Source organism: Saccopteryx bilineata, chromosome 2 (genome assembly GCF_036850765.1).
Source record: "Saccopteryx bilineata isolate mSacBil1 chromosome 2, mSacBil1_pri_phased_curated, whole genome shotgun sequence".
NCBI classification, from domain to species: Eukaryota; Metazoa; Chordata; class Mammalia; order Chiroptera; family Emballonuridae; genus Saccopteryx; species Saccopteryx bilineata.
The window spans coordinates 189,941,863-189,962,250 of record NC_089491.1 but is presented as its reverse complement, the minus strand read 5'-3'; the positions used below and the strand labels follow the sequence as shown (position 1 = coordinate 189,962,250).

The 20,388-nt window shown below is 38.1% G+C and overlaps 1 long non-coding RNA gene across 1 annotated transcript in view; it reads left to right on the top strand.

Annotated features, from left to right (window-relative positions):
- LOC136325113 (uncharacterized) overlaps positions 1–19,990 on the top strand; it is a 28,784-nt gene extending 8,794 nt beyond the window's left edge. Inside the window, exon 3 of the long non-coding RNA XR_010729204.1 lies at positions 19,783–19,990. This is a non-coding gene — a long non-coding RNA (uncharacterized lncRNA). The remainder of the gene's footprint in view (positions 1–19,782) is intronic.
- Positions 19,991–20,388: the final 398 nt, after the last annotated feature.

Sequence of the window (20,388 nt, the reverse complement as noted above, 5' to 3'; positions counted from 1 at the left end):
CTTTCTCATTTTTTATTATTTTTGAGTCTCTTTCTTCTTCTCTCTGTTGTGCCTCAAGTTGTTTGTCTTCTATTCCACTAATCCTATCTTCAATCTGGGCTGTTCTGTTAGCTAAGCTTGTTACCTCGTTTTTCAGCTCGTGAATTGAGTTTTTCATTTCTGTTTGATTTGTTTTTATAGTTTCAATTTCCTTGGTAATATATTCTTTGTGTTCATTGAGTTGTTTTCTGATCTCCCTATATTGCCTTTCTGTGTTTTCTTGTATATCTCTGAGTATTTTTAAGATTTCTATTTTAAATTCTCTGTCATTTAGCTCCAAGGCTTCCAATATGTTAAGTCTTTTCTCCATAGATTTTTCCACATCTATTTGTGTTACCTCTCTTTCTTTTGTATCCATAATATTCGATTTCCTCTTTCTTATCGGCATCTGAGGGTGGTCTTATTGATAGCACTAATTAGAATGAATAAAGAGTTAAAAGAAAAAAAAAAAAGGGTAAAACACCCCACAAAAAAAAACAGTAATAATTTATTATTTCCCCCTTTTTTTCTCTCTTCTCTTTCCCTCCTCTCCCCTCCTCAGGGAAATATCGTGCCTATAATGGAGGGCCTGATTTGGGGTGAAGAGTTCAGGGGGCAAAAAAAAGGGAGTAGGGACCTACTAAATGCAAAAAAAAAAAAAAAGGAAGAAAATCTTAGACAAGCATAAGATGATTTGCTTGTAAGTGATGGTCAACTAAGAGATATAATGAGAGGGATAAGAGGGAATCAGAAAAAAGGACCAAAAAAGAATAATAAAGAAGAAAAAATAAAAATAATAAGTAAAAATCTGTTGTATTAAGTGGAGCGAAGACTAAATACAATGGAGACCTTGGGTTGGGAGGACCCAAAATGCCACAATAATAAACAAACAAGAGAAAAAAAAATTAAAAACAAAAGCAAAAAAGAGAAATAAAGCCAAAATAAGCCTTGAGTCCCAAATTGACTAATTTGTTCGTGATTGAGGATTATATGGGAGGAAAGTAAAATGAGAAAAGAAAAAACGAATAGAAAGGAAAAAATAAGAAAAAGAGAAAAACGAAGGAAGAAATAAAATAGGAGGAGAAAAAAACAAAATAAAGCAAGACAAAAAAAAAAACAAAAGAGGAGAGAGTGAGAGTTAAGTGTTTTGGAGTATAACCTTAAAGGAGGGTGAGGATGAAGAAGAAAAATAAAATGCAACACTCATGGGTAGTGTAGTTCAAGAAAGGGGAAGCATAAGATGGGCAGAGAATAGAAGGACCGAGGTGGAGGAAATAAAGGCAAAAAGATAGAAGAAACAAACAACAACAACAACAACAACAACAAAATTAGTGGATCAAGTTGTAAAGTCTGTGGGTTTTTCTTGATTTTGAGAGGTTAACTTCTTCCTTTTTCTTTTCTCTCCCTCTTCCTGGTCGGTGACTCTGTACCCCAGGCTCTGCCCCTGTGTCACTCTTAGGTAGGGATTTGCAGTTGATGGGATTCTATGGCAATGTCATATAATTGGCTTTAGTCTTGCTGGAAGTAAAGGCTTGTTGGCGTTTGCAGGGTCCAACGATGAGAGAGTGTGCTTTCCTGGATTCTCTCTCCTAGTCCCCCCTTTCTGAATTAGCAGCCTGGTGATCCAGCTATAAGGCTGCAACTGCTTCTGCCTGGGGAGTAAGAGGCTCAAAGAGCTGGGAAATCCCCACTCTATCCCCACTCAGTGGGAAAGGCTCTGAGAGTCAGGGCCTCCAGTGTAATCAGGCGGGGGTGGGAGTCAATTGTTGTCAAGGTGACTGTTCAGCGCCTATCATTTAGTTGGACCTCTCAACCCAGGCTTTCCACACTTTGTAGCCTGTTTTTGCAGGGAAGAAGAGGCACTAGTCTCTGCTTACGACTAGTGTAGTATAGACCTTATTATCTGCCAAGTCCTTCTTGTTAGCGTTTATCCCTTAATATGGAGGCTCTATCAATCAGAAGTTGCCCCCGCCCCTTTAGCGAGAGGCACTAAAAAATATCATGCCTCTTGTCTTGGATCGCTGAACTGAGAGAGATCTTATCAATTAGAACCGAGGGTGCGCAGATTTTATGGGTTAAGCTAATTTCAGTGATTGGGTCGCAGCTGTGTTTCCGAAGGTATTTTAGGCTGCCTGCGCGCGCCCCTCCCCCAACGCTTGATTGTTAGCTTGAATGGCTGGGTGAGGTGCCCCGCCCACGGAGAGAATCTCCCAAGCCTCTCCTGCTCGCCCTGCTGCTGGCGGCTGGACCGCACCAGGCGCAGGATAATGGAGCCCCCTGGGTGTGCGGGCCAGTAGGGCGCCCTGGGCGTGTGGAATGCCCAAGGCACGCACGCGAATGGGGCGCTCCTGGCACCGGTGGCCGGCGACCCCCACTCGCAGTGTGCGGGCCGCTGGGAACGTCAGTGGTGCTCAACCGGACCGGGCGCGCGCGCGGCGGCTCGTGGCGGCCGCTGGCGGTGGCGGTTTGCGGCGGCCGCTCGCGGCGGCGGCTCGCGGGGGCTCATGGCGGCTCACGGTGGCAGCTCACGTTGGCCGCTCGCGGCGGCTCGCGTTTCCCACGTATATGGGCTGACTCACCGCAGGCGCACTCCCTCGCGGCTTGAATGAGCATCGCTGCTGCAGTAGCTTCCTCCACACCCTCGTCTCTCAGATTCAAGTGATAACAGTCCTTTTGCTTTCAGTTTGTGTGGAACTCCGGAATGCTCCGAGGATAAATTTTTCTGTTTCTAGTTGATAAATTTGTTGTGATTTAGGGGAGAGCTGTCGGACGCGCTTCTCACGGCGCCATTTCCGTGACGTCACTCCATTAACCTTTTTATTTTTTAATTTTATTTAAAAAATTAACTTTAACAGGGTAACATTGATCAATAAGAGTACATAGGCTTCAGGTAAACATTTTTACAGCATTTCAACTGTTCATTATGTTGTATACCCATCACCCAAAGTCAAATCATTTTCTGTCACCTATATTTATTCCTCTTAATGCCCTCCTCCCACCCCTTAGACACCCTTCCCCTCCCTCCTGGTAACCACCACATTCTTGTCTAAGTCCATGAGTCTCAGTTTTATGTCCCACTTATGTATGGAATCATGCAGTTCTTAGCTTTTCCTGATTTACTTATTTCACCAGTATAATGTTCTCAAGGTCCATCTATGCTGTCGTAAATGGCACTGTCATCATTTCTTATGGCTGAGTGGTATTCCATAGTATATATCTACCACATCTTCTTTATCCATTCTCTATCGAGGGATACTTTGGTTGTTTCCATGTCTTGGCCACTGTGAATAATACTGTGATGAACATGGGGGAGCATGTGTTTTTATGTACTAATGTTTCTGAGTTTGGGGGTAGATATCCAGGGATTGCTGGGTCATATCATAATTCTAGTCTTAATTTTTTGAGGAACCACCATACTATCTTCCATACTGGTTGTACTAATTTACATTCCCACCAACAGTGAATGAGGGTTTCTTTTTCTCCACAGCCTCTCCAACACTTGCTATTACCTGTCTTGTTGATATAGCCAATCTAACAGGTGTGAGGTAGTATCTCATTGTATTTGCATTTGAATTGCATTTCTCAAATAGTTAGTGAAGATGAGAATCTTCTCATATATCTGTTAGCCATTTGTATGTCCTTTTGGGAGAAGTGTCTCTTCAGGTCCTCTCCCTATTTTTTAATTGGATTGTTTGTTTGTTTGTTGCTGAGCTTTGTAGTTCTTCATATATTTTGGAGCTATTGTTTACAAATATCTCCCATTTAGTTGGCTGCCTATTTGTTTTGTGTCAGTTTCTTTTGCTGTGCAGAAACTTTTTAGTTTTATATAGTCCCATTCATTTATTTTTGCCTTTACTGCCCTTGCCTTTGAGGTCAAATTCATAAAATGTTCTCTACAGCCAAGGTCCATGAGTTTAGTACCTATGTTTTCTTCTATGTAATTTATTATTTCAGCTCTTATATTTAAGGTCTTTGCTCCATTTTGAATTAATTTTTGTGCAGGGGGACAAACTGTAGTCAAGTTTCATTCTTTTGCATGTGGCTTTCCAATTTTCCCAGCACCATTTATTGACGAGGCTTTCTTTTTTCCTTTGTGTGTTTTTGGCTCCTTTGTTGAAAATGATTTATCCATATATATGTGGTTTTATTCCTGGGCTCTAGATTCTGTTCCATTGGCCTCTATGTCTGTTTTTCTGCTGATACTATGATGTTTTGATTATTGTGGCTCTGTAGTACAATTTGAAGACAGGTAGTAAGATACTCCAGCTTCATTCTTTTTCCTCAGGATTGCTTTGGCTATTTGGGGCTTTTTATGGTTTTACACAAACCTGGTAATTTTTTGTTCTATTTCTTTAAAAAATGACATTGGGATTTTGATGGGGATTGCATTAAATTTGTATATTGTTTTGGGTAATATGGTCTTTTTAACTATGTTGATTCTTCCAATCCATGAACATGGAATATTTTTCTATTTCATTGTGTCTTTTTCAATTTCTTTCAATAATGTCTTATAATTTTCAGTATATAGGTGCTTCATATTCTTTGTTAAGTTTATTCCTAGGTATTTTATTTTATTTTTTTGTTGCAATTGTACAAGGAATTGTTTTTCTGAGTTTATTTTCTAATGTTTTATCTTTGGCATATAGGAAAGCAGTGGACTTTTGTATATTGATTTTGTATCCTGTGACTTTACTGTATTGGTTTATTATTTCTAATAGTTTCTTTGTGAAGTCGTTGACATTTTCTATATACAGGATTATGTCATCTGTAAAAAATGCTACCTTTACTTCTTCTTTCCCAATATGGATGCCTTTTATTTCTTTCTCTTGCCTGATCACTCTGGCTAAAACTTCCAGAACTATGTTAAGCAAGAGTGAAGAGAGTGGGCAGCCTTGTCTTGTTCCCAATTTTAGAGGAAAAGCCTTCATTTTTCACCAGTTAGCATGACATTAGCTGATGGTTGGTCATATGTGGCCTTTATTATGTTGAGGTACTTTCCTTCTATTCTGATTTTGAGTGTTTTAAACATAAAGGATGTTGTATCTTATCAAATGCCTTTTCTGCATCTATTGATAGGATCATATGATTTTTGTTCTTTGTTTTGTTGATGTAGTGTATTACATTGATCGATCTCCATATATTGAATCATCCTTGTGCTCCTGGAATGAATCCCACTTGATTGTGATGTATTGTTTTTTAAATATATTGTTGTATTTGATTTGCTAGTGTACTGTTCACAAAAATTAGGGGATATTTCAAAATAAATATGAAATGATAAAAAAAGAAGCATTTGACTTTTTTTGTTAAACAAGTACATCAGAAAAGCAAATGACAAGTCAAAGAAAGTTGTTTGATTATGCAAATGAGATGCAAAACCAACTTTTATTTCATTGGTGAGAATGCACTATACAAAAGGCTGAAAGTACTGGAGTATCTACACATTCCCTGATCCCCTAATTTTTGTGAATAGTGTATTTTGTCTAGGATTTTTGCATCTGTATTCATTAGAGATGTTGGTCTATAGTTTTCTTTTTTTGTGTTGTCCTTGCTGGATTTTGGTATGAGGGTTATGTTGGCCTCATAAAATGTGTTGGGGAGTATTGATTCTTCTTCTATTTTTTGGAAGACTTTGATAAGGATATGTACCAGATGTTCTTTCAATGTTTGGTAGAATTCACTAGTGTAGCCATCTGGTCCTGGACGTTTGTTTTGGGGGAGATTTTTGATAGTTGTTTCTAATTCCTCCCTGCTTATAGGTCTATTTAGGTTTTCCACTTCTTGACTCAGTCTAGGAAGATTGTATAGTTCTAGGAATTTATCTATTTACTCTAGGTTGTTGAATTTGGTGGCATATAATCTTTCATAATATTCTACTATGATTCTTTGTATATCTATGATGTCCGTGTTAATTTCTCCTCTTTCACTTTGAATTTTGTTTATATGAGTCCTTCCTCTTTTTTCCTTAGTAAGTCTAGCCAATGGTTTGTTGATTTTTTTGATCTTTTCAAAGAACAAGCTCTTTGTTGTATTAATTTTTTTCTATAGTTTTTTGTTTTCTATTTCATTTAGTTCAACTCTAATTTTTACTATTTCCTTTCTTCTGCTGACTTTAGGTTACCTTTGTTCTTCTTTTTCTAGTTCCTTAAGGTGTGATGTTAGGTTGTTTACTTGGGATCTCTCCTGTTTCTTGATATTAGCCTGTAATGATAAACTTCTCTCTTATTACTTCTTTTGCTGTATCCCAGAAATTTTGATATGTCATATTATCATTTTCATTTGTCTGTATATATCTTTTGATCTCTGCTTTTGTTTTTTCTTGAACCAGTCATTTTTTAGAACTATTATATGTTGTTTAATTTCTGCATTTTTGTCAGTTTCTCTACTTCCTTTTTACAATTGAATTCTAACTCCAAAGCCTTATGATCAGAAAATATGCTTGGTATTATTTCAGTCTTCCTGAATTTGTTGATGTTAGTTTGTGTCCCAACATATAGTCTATGCTTGAAAATGTTTCGTGTACACTGGAGAAGAATGTATAATCTGATGTTTTGGAATGAAATGTCCTATAAATGTCTATTATATCTATTTGGTCCACAATGTCATTTAAGTCCAGTATTTATTATTGATTTTCAGTTTGGATGATCTATCTAAGGCCATCAAGGGTGTATTGAAATCTCCAAGTATGATTCTATTTTGAGATCAGTTAGTAGATGTCTTATATATTTTGGTGCTCCCTGGTTCAGTGCATATATATTAAGAAGTGTTATGTCTTTTTGATGCAATGTCCCCTTTACCATTATGAAATGTCCATCTTTGTCTCTAGTACCTTTGTTGTCTTGAAGTCAGCATTGTCAGATATGAGTATGGCTCCACCTGCTTTTCTTTAGATATTATTTGCTTGAGAATCATTTTCAACCTTTCACTTTGAATCTACTTTTGTCTTTGCAGCTTAGATGTGTCTCTTGAAGGCAGCATATGCTTTTTGATCCATTCTGCTATTCTGTGCCTCTTTATTGGTGAGTTCAGTCCAATAATGGGTAATTATTGACACTTGAGGATTTTCTATAGCCATTTTATGCTTTGTTTTCTGGTAGCTCTGTGTCTTGTTTGGTTCTTCTCTTTTTTGTTTCTGTCAGTTGTTTTTGTTTGGTGGTATTCCATACTTATTTCCCCTGTTTCTTCTTTTTTTAAGCTGTGTGTTTCAGTAGTAACTTTTTTGTGGGTGGTTATCATTAGGTTATTAAGAAACAAATGTTCATATGTACAAGAGTCCTTTGTCTTATGAGTGCTTCTATACTCCATCCTCCTTTGCTACTGCAGATCTTTATCCTCTCCCTTTTTTGTTATTGTTGTCACAGATTATCCTAGTTTTTATTGTTACCTTGTTGGAGCTTTTACTTGTAGTTTTAATTTGTTTTGTTCTTTGTATCTGGTCAAATAACCTCCTTGAGTATTTTTCTGCAGTGGGGGTTTTCTGGTGATAAATTCCCTCAGCTTCTGTGTGTCTGTAAAAGTTTTTATTTCTTCTTCCTATTTGAAGGATAACTTTACTGGATATAGTATTCTTGGCTGGTAATTCCTCTCTTTCAGCTTTGAATGTTTGGGTCCACTCTATTCTGGCTTGTAGAGTTTCTGCTGAGAAATCTGATGATAATCTAGTGGGCTTTCCTGTATATGTTATATTCTTCTTTTCCCTAGCTGCCTTGAGGATTCTTTCTTTGTCATTGTTTTTTGACAATTTTATTACAATGTGCTTTGGAGTGAGTCTGTTTGGGTTGCAGTAATTTGGTGTTCTGTTTGCTTCTTGAATTCAAGGCTTTAACTCTTTGCAGGCTTGGGAAGTTATAATCAATTATTTGTTTGAATATGCTCTCCATTCCCTTCTCCTTCTCTTTGTTCTGATATACCCATTATTTTTATATTGTTCTTTCTGATGGAATCAGATAATTCTTGTAGATCTCTCTGTTTTTTTAATTTGTGAGTCTCCTCTTCTCTTCATAGCATCTCTAGTTGCCTGTCTTTGATCTCACTGATTCTTTCCTCTATCTGGCCTGTTCTAGTAACTAAACTTAATACCTTAGTCTTTTATTCATGTATTGAGTTCCTCAGCTCTGTTTTTAAAGTTTCAGTCTCCTTAGTGAGGTATTTATTTTGCTCATTAATTTGTTTTCTGAACTTATTAAGTTCCCTATTGGTGTCTTCTCACATCTTGTTGAGTATTTTCAGAATTTCAATTTTAAATTCTCTATCATTTAACTCCAAGGTTTTCATGTGATTGAGATTTTTTTTCTGGAGATTTTTCATTTTCTTTATGAACTATGCCTCTGTCTTGTGTAGCCATGGTATTCAATTTCTTCTTCCCTGATGGCATTTTAGAGTGGTATCATTAAGAACCTTAAAAAAAGTTAAAAAACCCACAAAAAATTAAAGTAAAAAATACAATAAAAATTTAAAATATTATGACAAGAAGAAAAACCACAGAAGAAAAGATCAAAATCAATCAAACAAACAAAAAAAAAACAGAACACCCACAAAAATTAAGAATAAAAAATATAAAAATTAAAGAAGATGAAATTCAAAAGAGAAAAAAAGAATAAGAAAGAAAAAAGGGGAAAAAGGAAAAATAAATTTTGGTTTTTTCAGTAGATGCTGCTGTATTACAACTTTTAGCTCTGTGAAGTTCCTAGGCTGTCCACCACCTAGATGTTGCTGTTGTTGCTATGGTGTAGGTGGAATCACAGTCGCATTGATGGGTGGGGCATGTTGTGAGGGTTTTCTGGCTTTATCACTTGAGCATTAATGATCTCAGGCTTCCAAGTGCTTCTTCCCACATCTCAACAAACCTGAGGACCAGATGTGGAGTATCTCTATTCTTCAGGGAGAGCTAGCTGTGGGGGTTTGTCTCTGCCATTCTCCATATGGTGAGTTGAGGGAGGCAGGATCTGGGAAGTAGAGGCTGCACTTTAGCTTTCTCTGTCTCTTCCAAGTGTGGGCTACAGGCAGACCACAGGAACACTAGCTGTGACCCCACCCTCTGGCCACTTTGGTTTATCTCCATCTCTGCCCCTCTGTCTCACTGTTCCTCCTGGAAGAAGGAGGCCCATTCACTCCAAGTTTCCCTCTCTGTACCCCTTAGACAAAATCCAGAGAGCCTGAGCTTCCCTCCTCCCTACAGTTCAGCAGAGAAAAAGAACCCCAGTCACTCCAGGTCTGTCTCCTTTCCAAATCCCATTGTGAGTGTGTTTTATCTTCCACTCCCCTTTTTACTCTGTCCTGCCTTTGGTCCATTCAGTGTGTGGATCTTTCAGGCATACCTGAGAAATCCCACCTGGGATTTCTTTGCTGTGCTATAGTTGTTCAATTTGTTGAAATTTCAAGTGGAGAGATTAGGAGTATCTCTCATGCTGCCATTACTCTGATGTCCCTTCCCTTAACCTTTTGAACTCTGCTTCTCTCATCAAAGACTGTGTTCAAGATTCTTATTTCACATCCAAATTTGCAACCCAGATACATAGTTATACATGTTACAGAATAATATTTGATTTCCCAGAAAGGATTTGTGCATGACACTTAATACCTATAGACTGACCACATTATTTTTATGCCAAACTCTTTTTTTAAATTTCTTGTCCTTTATTTTTCTAATACCAAAATTATTACAATGTTTGTTGTAGAGAATTTTTACAGAGAGGAAAACATGAAACAATAAAGTTACCCTTAAATGCCATGCCATCTAGTGATAACTGCAGTCAATATGTTGGTGAATATCTTTCAAGAGGTAGCTTTGTATAGAAAGACATATTCTCATTATGAAAATGATATGACATATGCTGTTTAAATATTTTTTCTCTTAACAGTAATCATTTCCACGTCAATATTATAATATACTAAACCTCTTATGCCCAATATAAAGCAACATCAAATGTAAGATAGCTCTTATTTTCCCTATTAGAAAGCCAGTTTATGTAGTTACAAAAACTTATGCTAACTTTAAAAAAATATAACATTTCATGAAATGTCATTTAGTTTTTATCATTGGAGACATTCTCTTGAGTCACCAGCTTTTTGGAACCCATCTATACTTTTGTATCTGTTTATAGTGCTGCCCTAAAAATTTTTATCTCAATATTAACCTAACATTAAGACTTTTCATATTTTTGCTAATCTCCATAATATAACTGTTTATCATATTGCTTTTAAAAGTGATCTTGTTTGCCACAGTATCAGCACTTGGAATTATTTGGTCAAACTCCAGGAATTAAATATATGTTAATTCCATTTTTTTCCTATGTTTTTCTTACTTACTCCTCTCTCTGTCTCTTTATCAAACTCTTTAAATAAGTTGCCAGCAAAGTTCTCTACAGTCTGACCCCATCTCTCATTCTTTCTTTCAACCGTATGTCCTACTACACTCCTATCCCCCTTCCACCACTCTCACATAGCCTGTGGGTCCCTGAGTACCATGGACAGTCCCAACCTCCAGTACACTTGGCATATGCTTAGAGGCCAGGGATTTGGCTCTAGCCTTTTCTGCTTGAGCAATGCACTATATTCAATTCCTACCCATAATTCATATCCAGGCTTGATTCTTATGCCTAGCTGAATGAGTTGAGTAAGTCTCTCAGTTTGAGAGAGTTCTCACCTATCACACTGGTATTAAGATGGATACAGCAACAGCTCCCATTGATCAAATGCTTGCTTATGGTGCCAGGCACTGTTCCTCACATGTGCTTTATGTGTACAGATTCTTGTATTCCTCCAAAGAATTCTGTGATGTAGCTAGTATTAATATTCACATTTTTCAATGTAGAAACTAAGTTCCAAAGAATGTCAGAAACTCATTTGAAGCTACCCCTATCACAGGAAGTGGAGTCAAAATTGCATTTATAAGGAAAAATATACACAGAGAGATCCAGTGAATCTTCACTCTGTTTCTCCCAGTAGTAACATTTTTGAAAAACTATAGTATAACTCTACAAGTAGGAGCTGACATTGATGTAGTCAACAGACAGGACAGTTAAATCACCATGAAGATCCTTCCTTAGGCTGTTTATTACCTCCCTCTTCCCTCCCTTGCCTTGTCCTTATGTCCTGGCCACCACTAATACACTTTTCACTGCTATAATCTTATAATTTCTGGAATATTATATCAATGGAATCATGTACTATGTATTTTTAGCATAATTCCCTCAAGCATCATCTAAGTTTTTTCATGCACCAGTACTTTGTTCCTCTCTATTACTGAGGAGTACCCACCCTCTGGGATGGGCACACTGCAGTTTGTTTCACCATCCTCCAGTTCAGGGACATCGAGATTGTTTTCTAAGGTAGGATTATCACAAATAAAACTATACAAATTGAGTACAAATTTTTGTGTGTACTTAGCTTTTTCATTTCTCTGGGATAAATGCCCGAATGCAGTTGCTGCTTGGCATGGTAGTTGCATGTTTAGTATTTAACACAAACATGTTGAGTTGCTTGCATTTAGTATCCAAAGTGTGATTTGATCGAAGACACCTCCAGGGTGTCCTCATATGAACAAGGACATCTTCGAGGCAGAAATGCATTATACTCATCTTTGTAACTGCTAGAGAACCTAGCACAATGCTTGGCACACAGTAGGTTCTGTTGGGTGAGTGCATGAATGGGTAGACCAAAATCCATCCTTCAGCTTGCCCTGCGGTGGTGCAGTGGATAAAGCATCAATCTGGAATGCTGAAGTCGCTGGTTCAAAACCCTGGACTTGTCTGGTCAAGGCACATTTGGAAGTTGATGCTTCTTGCTCCTTCACCCTTCTTTCTCCCTCTCTCTTTTTCTCCCCTCTCTAAAATGAATAAATAAAATCTTTAAAAAACATCCTTCAGGCAAAGACTGACAATTTTATAATAGGCAGACTCCACTGTTTGATATACTCTTAGGTCCACTTATACTTTCAGTTCATCTTATTCATTTCCTCTAGGTTTCTTCCCTAAAACACAGAGTTGGCCGGACTGTTTTGGTCATATCTGAGATGACGGTGTCACTTCCACGAATAATACCTTGGAAAACTCCTTATTTCATACAATGAATAAAATCCAAATAGAGACAAGTTACATCATCCACCAGCAAGAAAACATCTGTTGAAGTCTCAGGCTGTGTCACTGGAGGGCTCCACATGGCGATTTCGTCTGTGGCAATGTCCTCCTCACTCCTGCTACAGTGGACAGTTTCTACATGCCAAGAGGGGGTACTACCTCATCCCCAGGATTCCAGGAGAAAGGCCCCTGCTTCTCTCTAACTCATCCCTTTTTCTTTAGAATGAGGTTAAAATATTTGCCTTCACCTGCTGTCCAAGTATATCTAAAGGACTAATAAGACTTTGAGTAGACATGACATATTGCCAAGAAAATCTGTGGTTACTAGTTCTTGTATTGAAGCTAAACCAAGCCATAGGAAGAGTTGTGGCCTTCCACCTTACCTGTGTTTATCTTTGGGAACTGTTTTCCATTCAGCATTAGAAAAGTAGAGTCTAAGTACTGTAAATGTTAACGCCCATAAACCCATAAATCTTCCTCCGAGACTCAGGGTAAATAATTCTCCATGCTCTCATGGCTGAGGAAGTCAGAAGTGTGCCAGTCTGTGGTTTGATAGGTTCTTTGCCCATGTCCTACCACAGCAATCCACAGCTCTGGTGGGGAGCCCCCATATTTCTCAGCCACTCAGCAGGTGTCAGCACAGCCACCTGCTCCCTCTGCCTGGAAATATCTTCCCTTTGTTTCTATAACACCCTTGGTTTCTTCTCTGCTGTCCTTCACAGGAACCTTCTTTCCCAGTCCAGCATCTGAAAACCGGTGGTCTTCAGGCTTTGGGTCAGGTGCTCCTGTCTCCTCACTCTGTGCTTTTCTGTAGGTACCTCACCTGCTATCTTTAAAGCCCATCTTGTTGGATGGGCACATATTCCCCACTCTTTTTTTATTATTATTGATTTGAGAGAGAGGAATACTGATCTATTTCTGTATGGGCCCTGGTCAGGGATGGAACCGGTACCCTCTGTGCTTTGGGAAGATGCTCTACCGAGCCATCCAGCCAGGGCTTTCCCAGTCCTCTTGTTTGTATGTGAAAAGCTCCACTGTACTCTCTTCCTGGCCTCATTATTCCACTTTCCAGTGGGCCTGGAGAAAGAATTGAGCTTGTCCCACTTGGCACATCAATCTGCCCTCTGCCCTTCGCCATGGGTGAGGGGTGAAGGGAGGAGCCCTACTATGGACCTCCTGGACAGGTGACTGTATGGTCAGTATTTAAGTTCAGGACTGTCTAATTTAGAGGGAAGAATTACCAAGCCCACAGATTCAAAGCCAAAGCCTTCAACCAGCTTGATCAGTAGTAAAGCTGATATTTAATCTTCATCTGACAATTACTGTTTCCAAGTAACTCACTGCACCCTACAAAAATAAATAAATAAATAAATAAGTAAGTAAATAAATAAATAAATAAAAACAACCTCAGGAAAAAAAACCACCTCAGGAATTTTTAGCAGGACACAAAATTATCTGGCACTCAAAAAGATGATATTCACAATGTTTGGAGTCCAGTTTAAAATTACCAGGCATGCAAAAAGGCAGGGAAATATAATCATAATAAAGACAAAAATCATTCAACAGAAAGACTCAGATATGGCACAGATGGTTGAATTAGTAGATGAAGACACTAACACAATGAATGAACTTTAAAATAGTCATACTCTATATACACAAGAAGGTAGAGGAAAGCATAGCCAAGCTAAAGGTGAGACATGAAAGATATATTTAAAGACCCAAATTGGAACTCTAGGGAAAAATCTAATGTCTCAGGTAAAAATATACTGGATATCACTGAAAGCATGTTAGATCTTATAGAAGAAAAGGTTTTAATCTGCTTAAAGAATTTTTAAATAGAAAAAAAAACATTTTCCAAATTAAAAAAATGACTACAATAATTTATCACTACTATAAAAAATATCAAAGGAATTTTCTCATTCCAAAAAGAAATGATATGAAAGTGAACCTTAGATCTTTAAGAAAAAAATAAAGATTATCAGAAATAATAAATGCAAAAATTTACTTTTTCTTCCTTTAAAAAGCAAAAATTAAATATCATTTCTGTAAGGTTTATAATGAATCTATACAGTTGCAGGGTTTTGCATTTTTAAAATTTTTATTATATTGATTTTAGAGAGAGAAAGGGGGAGGGAGAGATAGGAACATCAATCTGCTCCTGACCAGGAATCAAACAGCAGCCTCTATGCTCTAACCAACCAAACTACCCAGTCCAGGCAGTATTTTACATTTTATATGAAGTATTACAGTATGAACTCTAAACTATGAAAATATGAGGATACACATATAATGTCTAAGGAAACTATGGAAAATGGCTAAAAACTAATAAATAAAGCAAAATAAAACTTTAAAATGTTCAAAATAGTCCAAATTAGGATAAAAGAGAACAGAAAGGAAAATAAACAAACAAAAAAACACACAAATTTTTAAAGAGTAGACCTAAATCCAACTATATCAAGAATTACTTGAAATACTAATGTAGTAAATATAACTACTAAAAGGCAGAGATGATCACAAACTATGTAACAGCAAGCCTAATGCTTCCTATAAGATGCATTTTTTTATTTCATTGAATTTATTGGGGTGACATTGGTTAATAAAGACATACAGATTTCAAGTGTACAGCTGAATGAACACTGCATCAGGCGCTCACCACCCAAAGTCAAGTCTCTCTCTGTTCCCATTTATCCCCACTTTGCCCATTTCTCCCTCCTCCTCCCCCACTCTCCTTCTGACTATCATCATACTGTTGTCCATGTCTATGCATCATATATATTTTTTCCTTAATTCCTTCACTTTTTTCACCCAGCTCCCCCACCCCTCCCTTCTGACAGCTGTCAGTCTGTTCTAGGTATCTATGCTTCTGTTTCTATTTTGCTTGTTAAACTATTTTATTGATTAGATTCCACATATAAATGAGACCATATTGCATTTTTCTTTCTCTGCCGGGTTTATTTCACTTAGCATAATAATTTCTGGTCCATTCATGCTGTTGCAAAAGGTAAGATTTTCTTTTTTACTGCCGAGTAGTATTCCATTGTGTGAATGTACCACAGCTTTTTATCCACTCATCTACTGATGGGCACTTAGGCTGTTGATTTTCTATCTGGAGGATCTATCCACTGATGTCAATGGAGTATTTAAATCCCGCGTTATGACTATATTAGCATCGATCTCTCCCTTTATGTCCATCAGGATTTGCTTTACATATTTGGTATTCCTATGTTGGGTGCATAAATCATAAATGTTTACAAGGGTTATAGCCTCTTGTTTGATCTCTCCTTTTATTATTATGTAGTGTCTTTCTTTGTCTCTTGCTTAAAGTCTATTTTGACTGATATAAATATTCCTACCCAGCTTTTTATTTATTTCTATTTGCATGGAATATTTATTTTCATCCCTTCTTTTTGTTTGTGTGCATCTTTTGTTCTGAAGTAGGCCTCTTATAGACAGCATATATATGAGTCTTGTTTTCTTATTTATTCAGCTACCTTATGTCTTTTGATTGGAATATTTAAGACATTTACATTTGAAGTTATTATTGATGCTTGACCAGCAGTGGCACAGTAGATAGAGCATCAACCCAGAATGAGGAGATCCCCTGTTCAAAACCCTGAGATTGGCAGCTTGAGTGCAGGTGGATGCCAGTTTGAGTGCAGGATCATTAACATGATCCCCAGGTTGCTGTCTTGAGTCCAAAGGTCGCTGGCCTGAGCAAGGGGTCACTTGCTCTGCTGGAGCCCCCTGGTCAAGGCACATATGAGAAAGCAGTTAATGAGCAACTAAGGTGCCGCAACTACAAGTTGGTGCTTCTCACTCTCTTTTCTCTCTTTCTATCTCCCTTCCTGACTCTTCAATTAAAAATTTTTTAAATTTATTATTGATAGGTACTTTTTTGTTGCCATTTTATTCTTTATACCTATGTTCTTCTTTCTATTTCTTTTTTTCTTCTTATTAAAGCAGACCATTTAACTTTTTTTTACAATATCTGTTTGGTGGTAATAAACGCTTTTAGCTTTTTTAAATTTTTTTTGGTCTGGGAAGCTCTTTATTTTGTTTTCAATTTTAAATGATCACTTTGTTCGATAGGGTAGTCTTGGTTGTAGGTCCTTGCTTTTCATTATTTTAAATATTTCATGGCAAATCTTTTTGCACTGACATGTTTATTCATTTCTATTTGCATGAAATATTTTTTTCCATCCTTTCTCTTTGTTTGTGTGCATCTTTTGTTCTGAGGTAGGTATCTTGTAGAGAGCATACAATGGGTGTTGTATTCTTATTTATTCAGCTACTTTATGTCTTTTTTTTTCCTTGTGACAGAGACAGAGAGAGAGATAAAGAGAGGGATAGATAGGGACAGACAGACAGGAATGGAGAGAGATGAGAAGCAACAATTCTTCATTGGAGCACCTTAGTTGTTCATTGATTGCTTTCTCGTATGTGCTTTGACCAAGGGGCTACAGCAGAGCAAGCGACCCCTTGCTCAGGTCAGCAACCTTGGGTTTAAACTGGTGAGCTTTGCTCAAACCAGATGAGCCCGTGCTCAAGCCAGTGACCTCGGGGTTTTGAACCTGGGTCCTCTGTGTCCCAGTCCGATGCTCTATCCACTGCACCACTGCCTGGTCAAGCCCTTATGCCTTTTGATTGGAGCATTTAAGCCATTTAAATGATCATTTTAATAACTACAGAGAAAGTATGTGAGAAAATTCAACACTCACTCATGATTTAAACACTCACAATAGCTCAAAACTGGGAACAATCCAAATGTTCATCAACAGGTAAGTGTATAAACAAATGTGGTATATCTGTACAATGGAATACTATTCAGCAATAAAAAGGAACAAACTATTGCCACACATGACAATGAGGATGCATCTCAAAATTATTATGCCAAGTGAAAGATGCCAGATAAAAAAAGAGTACATTGTTTTACATAACATTGTTTTCAATTATATAAAATTCTAGACCAGTGGCAAGGATGGAAGGAGGGATAGACTGCAAAGAAGCACAAAGAAACTGTAGGGAGTGAGGGAAATATTCTGAATGTTTATTGTGACAATGTTTCCTGAGTAAACAAAAGAAAAAATAAACAAATGGGACTACATCAAACTAAAAAACTTCTGCAAAGCAAAGAAACCATCAACAAAACAAAAAGACAACCAACCAAATGGAAGAAGATATTTGCAAATGATACTTAGTATGATGGGTGATTTTCACTGTATCCTGGAGATGTGGAGTATTATGGTATGCAACTCTAAACCTTATTTAAATCTCTATTTTATCAGGTCTACACTGATACCAGAGAAAAAGAGAAGGAAAAAAGAGCTTTCCTCTATTTAGTCTCTATGTGAAATTTTCTTGCATAAAATATATTGTGGAAAGGGCAGAAACCACACAGCAATATTTTACTGTCCTGTTTATTATACATGCCAAAACATAAAAATTAAAATAAATAATGCATTTATATGCACAGTGTAGAGACAATTTTTCCATTCATTTTTAAATTAGCCCAAATGATAGCTGTTGTCTCTTTGAGAGAACATTTGGCAACATTATATTCACTATATTCTCCCCACATCTGTATTCACAAGTGCTCGATTTCATTTTGTCATGGAAATCCTGGTACTCCTTGCTTGAAAATGACCTCTGGTGTGTATGTGCATGCACATACCTGGCTTTTCCTGCTATGCCATAAATTCTTCAAGTGGAAACTATTATTTTATTTCTAAAACCTAGCATAAGGTTTGACTCATATTAATCTCTTTAAAAATTTCTGTTGAACTCAATGCTGGGATATTTTGTGTAACTTTTTAAAATTCAAGATTTAAAACAAATTTAAAAGAGGCACAAAAACGTTTCTCAATATCCATCATTAACACTCAAAGAAAAATCACTGTACAACAATAAGCTATCATTTTTCTCCTTTCATATTGCCAAAGATTTAAAAGACCTGTTATGTCCTGGCTGGATAGCTCAGTTGGTTGGAGCACTGTCCCGAAGCACAGAGGTTGCCGGTTCAATTCCCAGTCAGGGCACATACGGGAACAGATTGACATTCCTGTCACTCTCTCTCTCTCCCTTTCTCCCTCACTAAAATCAGTAAATAAAAATTTAAAAATAAAATAAATAAAAAGACTGGTTACACGAAAGTTGATATTCAAAGGATAAACATTCATCAACTGATGTCGGTCTGATGGGTAGCATGTGTGTCTACCCTTCTGGGTTGGGCTCCTCTGCATTCATCAGTCCTCCCACCACACTAATGTTATTTCACTAGATTAACAGATGTTTTCAAGTCATGCCTGGGGTATTACTCTGTTAGTAAACATAATGTAAAATGTTGGTGGCAAAGTGAACTGATAAAACGTTTTTGGAGAGTAACTTGGCAATATCTATCAAGGTGTACATATCCTCTGATCCAAGAGCTTAACACTTGTCCTTGAAGATATTCTCATATAAATGCACAACTGTAGGTGACAAGGATTTTCCATGCAGCACTTCCATGCTATGTCATGAAAACATGCTGCAGTGTTGCAGAAGCTCAACAAGACAGATCTAGTCTGACCAGGCAGTGGCGCAGTGGAGAGAGCATCAAACTGGGATGCAGAGGACCCAGGTTTGAGACCCTGAGGTCGCCAGCTTGAGCGAGGGCTCATCTGGTTTGAGCAGAGCTCACCAGCTTGGACCCAAGGTCTCTGGCTCGAGCAAGGGGTTACTCAGTCTCTGTAGCCCCACAGTCAAGGCACATATGAGAAAGCAATCAATGAACAACTAAGGTGTCGTAATGAAAAACTGATGATTGATGCTTCTCATCTCTCTCCATTCCTGTCTGTCTGTCCCTATGTATCCCTCTCTCTGACTCTCCCTCTGTCTCTGTAAATTAAAAAAAAAGAGAGAGACAGCTCTAAGACCAGTCACCAGCCCCATGGGTGTTTGGCACCAGTTTTCTCATCGAGGACTGTAGCCACAAACTCGCCAACCCTGGCGGCAGCACTTGCTTCCCCACCTCCCTGGCCATGCAGAGGCAGAAGCTTCCCAGGAAAGCCCAGTGTTCATGCAGTTCTGCAAGTCATTCTTAGAGGTGACTCCCCGGGTCCATACAGTGATTTGTAAGCTTCTGAGTTCTAGAACACATGACAATAGCTAAGTCTCCAAAACAGAAACTTAGCTATGGTGATGTGTTCTTGCTGTCATTTCAACAAATGACACCCAGCTAGTGGCTCGACACTGAAAATTCTCTCTCAGCAGTGGCCTCACCCACCCACAGAAATACCCAAGAGCAGTCATAGAGGGCCTCTGACTTGTTTCTGCTCTCAATGTCATGTGCAAGCATGTGTGCAATGTAATGTGACTCATATTCAGCTGCAAGGAAGCAAAGAGAGTAGGGTTTCCAGGCTCCGTGGTCAGAAGGGCAACACCAGAAGAAGATGGAACTTGATGGAAAGTGCCAATAAAATCTTTAACATACTAGGAATCTCAAAAACCAGAAATGGCTGTGCAGCCTGAAGGAGCACTATTTATAGTAGGATTAAAAGAGACTAACATTGTGTTTTTAATATTTTTCATATTCTATTCTTTTTTTGGTTAAATTCTTGAATGTTGTCATTCCCTTCCCCAATGCTAAATCTGACTCCTATGGACACTCCTGAAGGCACAGCCTAAATTGTGTATGCATATGAATGTTTTTCAGGTAGGTTTTTAAAAATCAGCTTCTCGAAGGAGCACGAGAACCCAGGAAGGTTGTGACTCTGTGGAAGGAGAAGTGGGGTCCAACCATGAGTGCCCTCAGCCCTGATGGAGAAGAAATGGAATGTCCACGGACAGTGTGGCAGCTCTGAAGACAAAAATCCCCCAAGTGCCTGGGTCTGCTGAGGCTCCCAGCCTGCTCTATCCTGAGTTTGCTTCCAGGGTCCCTATTTCAGAATTTTTTATTAAATTTATTGGGGTGACATTGGTTAAAAGATCTCTGTTTATTGACCCTTAAGAACTAAATTTGATTGTGCATCATAATACCATGGAATTTGTTAACATGCAGAATTCCAGACTCACCCTTAAAGCAGACCTGCTGAATCAAAATTTTGGAGAGAGAAACCAGTTTGACTAGAGATTTGAATTTTCAACATACCTGATGGGCGAATCAGATACAGCACCAAGCTTGTGAACCAAGGTGTAGAGAAATGTGCTTTTCCCTTCCAGACCTTGGTTTTCTTCCCTGGTGCTCCCTGGCCCATGCTGGGTGGGTTCCAGTTAACAGGACAGTCAGAGCACATGCTTAGGGACAGGTGAGTAGTCACCC